The sequence below is a fragment of the Hyla sarda genome, chromosome 1, assembly GCF_029499605.1.
Source record: "Hyla sarda isolate aHylSar1 chromosome 1, aHylSar1.hap1, whole genome shotgun sequence".
Lineage (NCBI taxonomy): Eukaryota > Metazoa > Chordata > Amphibia > Anura > Hylidae > Hyla > Hyla sarda.
The window spans coordinates 383090626-383102627 of NC_079189.1; the positions used below are offsets into that span (position 1 = coordinate 383090626).

General features: G+C 43.9%; 1 protein-coding gene across 3 annotated transcripts in view; it reads right to left on the minus strand.

Annotated features, from left to right (window-relative positions):
* The window catches only part of FANCC (FA complementation group C), a 428253-nt gene extending 418903 nt beyond the window's left edge, over positions 1-9350 (minus strand). For all 3 annotated transcript variants that reach the window (XM_056524729.1, XM_056524736.1, XM_056524721.1), the window contains exon 1: positions 9201-9350. The gene's annotated coding sequence lies outside the window, so the exon portion shown is untranslated. The remainder of the gene's footprint in view (positions 1-9200) is intronic.
* Positions 9351-12002: the final 2652 nt, after the last annotated feature.

Sequence of the window (12002 nt, forward strand, 5' to 3'; positions counted from 1 at the left end):
CGAGGAAGCAGTGGGATGCTGAAGATGTTACTGAGGGAAGTCAGACGTCGGGCCACAGCCGTATCGCACCGTTTGGTGCTTCGTCAGGCCCCAGCGATACGGCTGTTGCCCGACGTCTGACTTCCCCCCGTAACATCTTCAGCATCCCGATGCTTCCTCGCTTGACCGCGATGTTCTTCGGTTGAATCACCTCCAGCACACAAGGTGAGTTGCTCCGCTATTACTACTTCTTCCTGTGACCATTAAAAATAAAAAATGTTTCTATGTTTATATAAAACTCCCTTCCCTAATAAAAAAATATAAAATCGCCCTAATGAAATATAAATGAAAAAAAATGAATAAAAAGTCCCATCAACACAAAAATGGTCCCGATAAAAGCTATAGATACGGTGCAAAATATGAGCCCTCATACATACCTGTATACAGAAAAAGTTATAGGGGTTAGAAAAGCCCAATTCTCTGCATACCAATTTTGTTTAAAAAAAGTTTGCATACAATAATAGAAAATCTATATAATGGAGTATAGTTTTAATCGAATTGGCCTACAGAATAAAGAGAACATGTCATTTGTACCATAAAGAAAGCACTCCTATGGATTCATAGATAGAAAAATAAAAGTTATGGCTCTTCGGCTATGTTTAGACCTTGGAATGTCTGCACTGAAAACCTCTGTGCGGACATTCAGGATACTGCGGGCACCGAGACCACACAGGAAGGCCGCGTGTCTCATAGTCAGCTATGCATTCTGTGGAGAGTCCGCAGAAAGAATTAACAGGTTTATTCTTTTTGCGGACACGAACTTTCCGTGCCGGAAACATCTGGCACGGAAATTCCGCCTTGTGCACAGCGCAGTAGAATCCTGTTGAATTCAAGGGGACTCTGCTGCTCCGGAATCTCCGTGCAAAATTTTGCACAGAAATTCTAAGGAGTGAACATAGCCTAAGAAGGCAAGGAGGAAAAAAACGAAAAAATAAAAATTGGCTGTTTCCTCAAGGCCAAAATGGGCCATGTCCTTAAAAAAAAAAAAAAAAAATGTTTGCGGGGAACCCCTACCGAGCAAAAAAGAAAAAAAAAAGGAGTGTACATGGATGACAGAGGTATGTACATGATTGACAGAAGGGTGTTGGGGGTGTAAATGGGTGACAAGGGGTGTTGGGGGTGAACATGGTGACAAAGGGGCGTAGAAGAGTGTACATGGGTGACAAAGGGGGCGTAGAGGGTGAAAGAGAGGTGGACAGGAGTGACAAGGTGGTAACAGAGAGGTGGACAGGGATGACAAAGGGACAGAGGGGTAAATAGTGGGGGTTGGACATGGATTACAGGAAAGTGGAAAAGGGTGAAAGGGGCTAACAGAGGGGTGACAAAGGAGGGTGGACAGGGGGCCCGGCGGGAACATAGTCCGGGGGGGTGGCGCACCATCCCCTGCATTTATACCCTTCCCAGCCTGTGCACCTGTGACTCACTCCCGGCGCTGCAGGGGGGAGGGGGACACGGTGTGCGCACGTACACGCAATGCGCATGCAGGCTTCCCTTCCCCTCTGCGCCGGCGTGATTCACAGGCGCGCACACCGGGGTGGGAGAATTAAAAAATAACATAAAATGACCTGCTGAAGCCCGCGTCCCTGAAGACCCGAATGTCAGCGATGAAGGCGGCGGCGGTGGCGACAGGTGAGTGGATCTTCAGCCGCGGTCGGGCCCTTTACAGCAATGCATGTCGCCGTAAAGCGACATGCATTGCTGTAATGGGACCCTGTATACTACAACTCCCAGCATGCCCAGCCAGCCCTTGGCGTCTGGGCATGCTGGGAGTTGCAGTTTTGCAACATCTGGAGGTCCACAGTTTTGGGACCACTGTGCCCTTCAGATGTTGCAGAACTACAACTCCCAGCATGCCTGGACAGTTTTGGCATACTGGGAGTTGTAGTTTTGCAACATCAGGAAGGACACAGATTGGGAACCACTGTATTAGTGCAAACTGTAGTCCTCCAGATGTTGCAAAACTACAACTCCAAGCATGCTGGGAGTTGTAGTTTGGCAACATCTGGCTCTAAAGATGTTGCCGAACTACTACTTCCAGCATGCCTCAGAATGTTTGGGAGTAGTGGTTTTGAAACAACTGGAGGCACACTGGTTGAGAAACATTGTCTGTTTCCTAACTCAGCGTTTCCCAACCCGTGTGCCTCCAGCTGTTGCAAAACTATAACTGATAGACTGTGCATGCTGGGAGTTGTAGTTTTGCAACAGCTGGAGATCCCCCCCCCCCCCGCCCCCCTGTGAATGTACAGGGTACATTCACATGGGCAGGGGCTTACAGTGAGTATCAGGCTGCAAGTTTGCGATGCAGCAAATTTTGCGCGGCAGCTCAAACTCGCAGCGGGAAACTCGCTGTAATCCCCCGCCCGTGTGACTGTACTCTAAAAACACTACACTACACTAACACAAAATAAAATATTAAGTAAAAAACACTACATATACACATACCCCTACACAGCCCCCCTCCCCAATAAAAATGAAAAACGTCTGGCACACCACTGTTTTCAAAATGGAGCCTCCAGCTGTTGCAAAACAACAACTCCCAGTATTGTCGGACAGCCGTTGACTGTCCAAGCATGCTGGGAGTTTTGCAACAGCTGGAGGCACCCTGTTTGGGAATCACTGGCTTAGAATACCCCTATGTCCACCCCTATGCAAATCCCTAATTCAAGCCTCAAATGCACATGGCGCTCTCACTTTGGAGCCCTGTCGTATTTCAAGGCAACAGTTTAGGGCCACATATGGGGTATCGCCGTACTCGGGAGAAATTGCCTAACAATTTTTGGGGGGCTTTTTCTCCTTTCACCCCTTATGAAAAGGTGAAGTTGGGGTCTACACCAGCATGTTAGTGTAAAAAAATTAATTTTTTTACACTAACATGCTGGTGTTGCCCTATACTTTTCATTTTGACAAGAGGTAAAAGGGAAAAAAGCCCCCCAAAATTTGTAATGCAATTTCTCCCGACTACGGAGATACTCCATATGTGGGCGCAAAGTGCTCTGGGGGCGCACAACAAGGCCCAGAAGGGAGAGTACACCATGTACATTTGAGGTGATTTGCACAGGGGTGGCTGATTGTTACAGCAGTTTTGACAAATGCAAAAAAAAAAAAAAACACGTGACCCCATTTTGGAAATTACACCCCTCACGGAATGTAATGAGGGGTGCAGTGAGAATTTACACCCCACTGGTGTCTGACAGATCTTTGGAACAGTGGGCTGTGCAAATTAAAAATTTTGTTCAGCCCACTGTTCCAAAGATCTGACAGACACCAGTGGGGGGTAAATGCTCACTGTACCCCTTGTTACGTTCCTCAAGGGGTCTAGTTTCCAAAATGGTATGGCATGTGGGGGTTATGTTGCTGTCCTGGCCCCATAGGGGCTTCCTAAATGCGACATGCCCCCCGAGCAAAATTTGCTCTCAAAAAGCGCTTCAGGTCAACTTATGGGGTACCTCCATACTCAGAAGAGATGGGGGTTACAAATTTTTGGGGGTATTTTCTGCTATTAACCCTTGTGAAAATGTGAAATTTGGGAGGGAAACACACATTTTAGTGAAAAAAAAAATTTTTTTTTTACGTATGCAAAAGTCTTGAAACCCCTGTGGGGTATTAGGGCTCACTTTATTCCTTGTTACGTTCCTCAAGGGGTCTAGTTTCCAAAATGGTATGCCATGTGTTTTTTTTTTTTTTGCTGTCCTGGCACCATAGGGGCTTCCTAAATGCGACATGCCCCCGAGCAAAATTTGCTCTCAAAAAGCCAAATATAACTCCTTCTCTTCTGAGCATTGTAGTTCGCCCGTAGTGCACTTCATGTCAACTTATGGGGTACCTCCATACTCAGAAGAGATGGGGTTACAAATTTTGGGGGGTATTTTCTGCTATTAACCCTTGCAAAAATGTGAAATTTGGGGGCAAATACACATTTTTGTGAAATTCTTTTACATATGCAAAAGTCGTGAAACACCTGTGGGGTATTAAGGCTCACTTTATTCCTTGTTACGTTCCTCAAGGGGTCTAGTTTCCAAAATGGTATGCCAGTTGTTCTTTTTTCCTGTTCTGGCACCATAGGGGCTTCCTAAATGCAACAAACCCCCCCAAAACCATTTCAGAAAAACATACTCTCCAAAATCCCCTTGTCGCTCCTTCGGTTCTGAGCCCTCTACTGCGCCCGCCGAACACTTTACATAGACATATGAGGTAGGTGCTTACTCGAAAGAAATTGGGCTACAAATACAAGTATACATTTTCTCCTTTTACCCCTTGTAAAAATTCAAAAATTGGGTCTACAAGAACATGCGAGTGTAAAAAATGAAGATTGTGAATTTTCTCCTTCACTTTGCTGCTATTCCTGTGAAACACCTAAAGGGTTAAAATGCTGACAATGTAATTTTGAATACTTTGGGGGGTGCAGTTTTTATAATGGGGCCATTTGTGGGGTATTTCTAAGATGAAGACCCTTCAAATCCACTTCAAACCTGAACTGGTCCCTGAAAAATTGAGATTTTGGAAATTTTGTGAACAATTGGAAAATTGCTGCTGAACTTTGAAGCCCTCTGGTGTCTTTGAAAAGTAAAAACTTGTCAATTTTATGATGCAAACATAAAGTGGACATATTGTATATGTGAATAAAAAATTTTTTTGGGGAATGTCCATTTTCCTTACAAGCAGAGAGCTTCAAAGTTAGAAAAATGCTAAATTTTCACATTTTTCATCAAATTTGGGGATTTTTCACCAAGAAAGGATGCAAGTTACCAAAAACCACACTTTTACCACTATGTTAAAGTAGAATATGTCACGAAAAAACAATCTCGGAATCAGAATGATAACTAAAAGCATTCCAGAGTTATTAATGTTTAAAATTACAGTGGTCAGATGTGCAAAAAACGGCCGGGTCCTAAGGTGTAAAATGGCTGGGTCCTTAACCCCTTCCCGACCCATGACATACATGTCATGGGTCGGCTCCCATTCTATAACGTGGGGCCACTGCGTGGCCCCTCGTCATAGCGGGTCGGGCCCGGCACCTAGCAACGGCCGGGACCCGTGGCTAATAGTGCGCGGCAGTGATCGCGGTGCCGCGCGCTATTAACCCTTTAGACGCGGCGTTCAAAGTTGAACGCCGCATCTAAAGTGAAAGTAAACTAATGCCGGTTAGCTCAGGGAGCTGCTCGGGATCGCCGCGGCAAAATCGCGGCATTCCGAACAGCTTACATGACAGCCGGAGGATCCCTACCTGCCTCCATGCTGTTCGATCGCCGATTGACTGCTCAGTGCCTGAGATCCAGGCATGAGCAGTCAAGCGGCAGAATCATTTATCACTGGTTTCCTATGAGAAACCAGTGATCAATGTAAAAGATCAGTGTGTGCAGTGTTATAGGCCCCTATGGGAGCTATAACATTGCAAAAAAAAAGTGGGAAAAAAAAGTGAAGATCATTTAACCCCTTCCCTAATAAAAGTTTGAATCACCCGCCTTTTCATATTTAAGAAAAAAAACTGTGTAACTAAAAATAAACATATGTGGTATTTTCGTGTGCGGAATTGTCCGAATTATTAAAATATATCATTAATTAAACCGTACGGTCAATGGCGCACGCGCAAAAAAATTCCAAAGTCCAAAAAAGCGTATTTTTGGTCACTTTTCATATCATGAAAAAATGAATAAAAAGCGATCAAAAAGTCCGATCATTACAAAAATTGTACCGCTAAAAACTTCAGATCACGACGCAAAAAAATAGCCCTCATACCGTCCCATACGCAGAAAAATAAAAAAGTTATAGGGGTCAGAAGATGACAATTTTAAATGTATACATTTTCCTGTATGTAGTTATGATTTTTTCCAGAAGTACAATAAAAACAAACCTATATAAGTAGGGTATCATTTTAACCGTATGGACCTACAGAATAAAGAGAAAGTGTCATTTTTACCAAAAAATGTACTGCGTAGAAACGGAAGGCCCCAAAAGTTACAAAATTGTGTTTTTTCTTCAATTTTGTCGCACAATGAATTTTTTTTCCGTTTCTCTGTAGATTTTTGGGTAAAATGACTGATGTCATTACAAAGTAGAATTGGTGGTGCAAAAAATAAGCAATCATATGGATTTTTAGGTGCAAAATTTAAAGAGTTATGATTTTTTAAAGGTAAGGAGGAAAAAAACGAAAGTGCAAAAATGGAAAAACCCTGGGTCATGAAGGGGTTAAGAGGTTAAAGGGGTACTCCGGTGAAAACCTTTTTTCTTTTAAATCAACTGGTGGCAGAAAGTTAAACATATTTGTAAATTACTTCTATTAAAAAAGCTTAATCCTTCCAATACTTATTAGCTGCTAAATGCTACAGAGGAAATTCCTTTCTTTTTGGAACACTGATGACATCACGAGCACAGTGCTCTCTGCTGACATCTCTGTCCATTTTAGCAACCATGCGTAGCAGATGTATGCTAAGGGTAGCATGGTGGCTCAGTGGTTAGCACTGCTGCCTTGCAGTGCTGGGGACAACAATAAAAGCATTATTATTATTAAAATAACGTCAGCAGAGAGCATTCCAAAAAGAAAAGAATTTCCTCTGTAGTATTCAGCAGTTAATAAGTACAGGAAGGATTAAGATTTTTAATAGAAGTAATTTACAAATATATTTAACTTTCTGCCACCAGTTGATTTAAAAGAAAAAAGGTTTTCACCGGAGTACCCCTTTAACCCCTTAATGACGCAGGACGTATATTTACGTCCTGCGCCGGCTCCCGCGATATGAAGCGGGATCGTGCCGCGATCCTGCATCATATCGCATCGGTCCCGGCGCTCATCAACAGCCGGGACCCGCGGCTAATACCACACATCGCCGATCGCGGGGATGTGCGGTATTAACCCTTTAGAAGTGAACTGAAAGTGACCCGGCTGCTCAGTCGGGCTGTTCGGGACCGCCACGGTGAAATCGCGGCGTCCCGAACAGCTGACAGGACACCGGGAGGGCCCTTACTTGCCTCCTCGGTGTCCGACCGACGAATGACTGCTCCATGCCTGAGATCCAGGCAGGAGCAGTCAAGCGCCGATAATGCTGATCACAGGCGTGTTAATACACGCCAGTGATCAGCATAGGAGATCAGTGTGTGCAGTGTTATAGGTCCCTATGGGACCTATAACACTGCAAAAAAAAAATGTAAAAAAAAAGTGTTAATAAAGGTCATTTAACCCCTTCCCTAATAAAAGTTTGAATCACCCCCCTTTTCCCATAAAAAAAATAAAACAGTGTAAAAAATAAAAATAAACAAACATATGTACAAACAAGAAAGTTGCAACAGCACTCTAGGTCAAAAAATGGAGGCTCTCAGCGCACTTTTTGATCAAAATGTGTCCCCCCATCCACCACGCGGAGGTGGCCTCATATCGGATGGGACCCTAACATGATAACTCACCTCTGCTGAGCATATAGCCTCTGACTGTGTGACATGTTGGATTAGCCATTGACTAAACCACCTCCAGTCTGAGAGGGGTGGGGTGCACGGCTAAAGAGGGTGCTGCCACACCCCCCAATTTACAAAGGAAAAACAAAAGGAAAAATAGCCAGCACAACAACCTAATACACATGTGCCCGCTGCTGTGGCTGCTGCACAGCAGAGGTGAGTTATCATGTTAGGGTCCCATCCGATATGAGGCCACCTCCGCGTGGTGGATGGGGGGACACATTTTGATCAAAAAGTGCGCTGAGAGCCTCCATTTTTTGACCTAGAGTGCTGTTGCAACTTTCTTGTTTGTACATTTTGTATTTGCCACAGCAGCGGGCACATGTGTATTAGGTTGTTGTGCTGGCTATTTTTCCTTTTGTTTTTACTTTGTAAATTGGGGGGGGGTGGCACCCTCTTTAGCCGTGCACCCCACCCCTCTCAGACTGGAGGTGGTTTAGTCAATGGCTAATCCAACATGTCACACAGTCAGAGGCTATATGCTCAGCAGAGGTGAGTTATCATGTTAGGGTCCCATCCGATATGAGGCCACCTCCGTGTGGTGGATGGGGGGACACATTTTGATCAAACAAACATATGTGGTATCGCTGCGTGCGTAAATGTCCGAACTATAAAAATATATCATTAATTAAACCGCACGGTCCAAAGTCCAAAAAAGCGTATTTTGGTTACTTTTTATACCATTAAAAAAATGAATAAAAAGTGATCAAAAAGTCCGATCAAAACAAAAATCATACCGATAAAAACTTCAGATCACGGCGCAAAAAAATGAGTCCTCATACCGCCCTGTACATGGAAAAATAAAAAAGTTATAGGGGTCAGAAGATGACATTTTTAAACGTATAAATTTTCCTGCACGTAGTTATGATTTTTTCCAGAAGTACGACAAAATCAAACCTATATAAGTAGGGTATCATTTTAACCGTATGGACCTACAGAATAATGATAAGGTGTAATTTTTACCGAAATATGCACTGCGTAGAAACGGAAGCCCCCAAAAGTTTTTCGATTTTGTCGCGCAATGATTTTTTTTTTCCGTTTCGCCGTGCATTTTGGGGTAAAATGACTGTCACTGCAAAGTAGAATTGGCGACGCAAAAAATAAGCCATAATATGGATTTTTAGGTGGAAAATTGAAAGGGTTATGATTTTTAAAAGGTAAGGAGGAAAAAACGAAAGTGCAAAAACGGAAAAACCCTGAGTCCTTAAGGGGTTAAAGGAGTACTGCAGCCATAGACACTATCCGCAGGATAGGGGATGTGTCTGATCATGAGGGGGTCCCAGTGTTCAGACCACCCACGATCAGACCCCTATCCTGCAGATAGGGGATAAGGGTCTTTCGCTGCAGATCTCCTTTAAGGGGTTAAATCTCATTCACTTTGCTTTTACTGTAAATGCTGAAGATTTTCCATATATATATATATATATATATATACACACACATCTCAAATAATGTTCATTACATATAGCCTTCACAGTGTGTTGTCAATTTTGTGTACCACATTAACAGAATCGAGAGGCAACATGGACAGGTGTGAACAAGATCCACAGACACCTATAAACGCTGTCCTAAGGTTTAACACGACAACATGCAAGTGACACATTCTATATTGTGAACTCTTTCCATATACCCCAGATACATATTGTTACATAATAAACCCTGTATATGAAAAGCAGTCATATACTGTATCTGTGTGTGTGTGTGTATATACGTACACATGGACTTCCGCGCACGGCTTCTCGGCAAACCCGGAAGAGCTCGTCTGCGCTGATAGGACAATCGGCGTATGGGGGCGGGGCCTAGACGGGAAGATTTTACTTCGCGCCTAAAAATTATCTGTGCTGTGTGACAATAGAAGCGCGTGTGGTGGTCTCTGTGGGCGGGGCTATCGTTCCTGTGTCTGATGTCATTTCGGTGGCAGAGACAGCTGGCTCGATTGTCCAATGTCCACGGACAGTAAACATTAGGAAATGGTATAACGTAGGTCTGCGTTTGGAGGGCACGCTATGGACGAAATGTCATATACCGTAGCTTGGGCGTTGTACACTTGGCAGTCACTTCCCCCCGGGGTACTGTGGTTGGACATTTTATTTGTGGCGCATTTATAGTATGGTGTTATGTATTATGCTTTCTGACAGGCATAGTATGGGAAGTCACACTGCAACCTCTGAATGAGGAATTATTTGACATGGCACTGCTAATACTGAACAAACGGATCTGTAAGGCACTGCATATGGGGTCCATTTTTATTGTCAGCGTATATGTTAGTATTCTGTTACCACTGTATGTCTCTGTAAAGCACTTTCCAGCTGCCATAGCATATACCTTGCAACCTTTTTGAGGGACAAAGAATTCAGCACCATTTTTTATTTTATTTTTGTTCTTTAACTGCACCACATTTGCTTGAAACCGGGTGCTAAATATTCTGATATTTAGCACCCGATTTAACGCCCACTTTACCAATATTTTTAAAGGTTTAGCCCAACTTCAGGGTACATTCACATGCGTGGATTTTCGCAGCGTATTTAGCTGCGGATCCGCTGGTGAAGGCCTGCTCTATGCTGGCTTTACATGTGCCTGCTGGTAGCAGCAATATGCCGCAACCAGCAGACACACTGCAGTGAACTCACACTGCTCTCACTGCTCTGAGCTAGGCAGAGAGCTCCCGTGATGTGCCAGTATACTGCGACTCGCACATCGCAGTGTGACTTCTGGTAGCGGCGTATTGCCACTACAAGCAGGCACATGTAAAGCCAGCATAGAGCGGGCCTGCAGCGTAAAATATGCAGAAAATCCGCGTGTGTGAATGTACCTTCATAGTGCAAAAAAGTGTTGCAGTTAAAGAAGTAGTTCAGTATAGTAAAACTTATCTCCTATCCTAAGAATAGGGGATAATTTTTTTTATCCAACCGCTGGGACCCCCGCGATCGCGATTATCTTGAGGTCAGGAGATTGTGAAGGCCATGGCAAAACCTTCAGTTTACGCCTCTTGATGTAATCCCCCTGTGGATTTCAAGGTGTGTTTAGGATCATTATCCATTTGTAGAAGCCATCCTCTCTAACTTCAGCTTTTTCACAGATGGCATCAAGTTAGCATCCAAAATTTGCTGAAATTTTATTGAATCCATTTTTCCTTCTACTCGTGAAATGTTCCCTGTGCCACTGGCTGTAATACAGCCCCAAAGCATGATTGATCCGCCCCTAGACATCTTATCCCCTATCCTAAGGATAGGGGATAAGATGTCAGATCGGTGCTGGGGACCCCCAGGATCTCGGCTGCGGCATCCCGCTATCATTACTGCACAGAGCAGACTCGCTCCGTGCATAATGACCAGCGATACATCATGAGGTCACGGCTCCACCCCTCGTGATGTCACGACCCGCCCCCTTAATTCAAGTCTATGAGAGTGGGCGTGATGGCCGCAATGCCTCCTCCCATAGACTTGTATTGAGGGGCGGGCTGTTACATCATGAGGGGGCGGAGCCGTGATGTAACGATGCTCCGGCCCCTATATTGCCCATCATTACGCAGGGAGTGAGTCTGCTCTCTGCAGTAATGATAGCGGGGTGCCGCAGCCGAGATCCCGGGGGTCCCCAGCAGTGGGACCCTGGCGATCTGATATCTTATCCCCTATCCTTTGGATAGGGGATAAGATGTTTAGGGGCGGAGTACCCCTTTAACAGGTACCCCAATAAATTCTGTTCCCCTTCTTCTCCAAACGTACCTTTGCTCATTCCTGCCAAAAAGTTCAATTTTAACCTAATCGGTCCACAGAACTTGTTTCCAAAATGCATCAGACTTGTCTATATGTTCATTTGCAAAGTTCAAACGATGATTTTTGTGGTCAGGACGTAGAAGAGGTTTTCTTCTGATGACTCTTCCATGAAGACCATATTTGTACAAGTATCTCTTTATAGTTGAATAGTGTACCACATCTCCAGTGTCTACCAGATCTTTCTGGAGGGATTGTGCAGTCAAACGTGGGTTTTGAATAGTTTTTCTCACAATCCTGCGAGCTGTTCTGTCTGAAATTTTTCTTGGTCTTCCAGATCTTGCTTTAACTTCCACTTTTCCTGATGACTGCCATTTCTTAATTACATTTCGAACAGAGGATATTGACATATGAAAACGTTTTGCTATCTTCTTATAGCCTTCTCTAGCTTTCTGACAACTGCTTAGAAGAACCCATGGTGCTGATTGTTGGGGCAAGGTCAGATGAGTCTGGGCATTTAAAACCTTTGAGATTGGCATCACATGGTCTTGCCAGATGATGATTGAGAACACCATGACACTGGCAGGTCTCAGCTTTGCAAATGGGGCAGTGTATGCTATAAATTCTGCAGGGTGCCCAAACTTTTGCAGACGCCATTTTTTTTTTAGTTTTCTGTTATTTTGAAAGTGTAAATGATGGAAATAAAATCTAACTTTTGTTGACATATTATAAGAATGTCTAATCTGTAATTTGATGCCTTTTGGAGATTTTTTTCCATCTTTCTTTGGCTTCTTTATGCACATT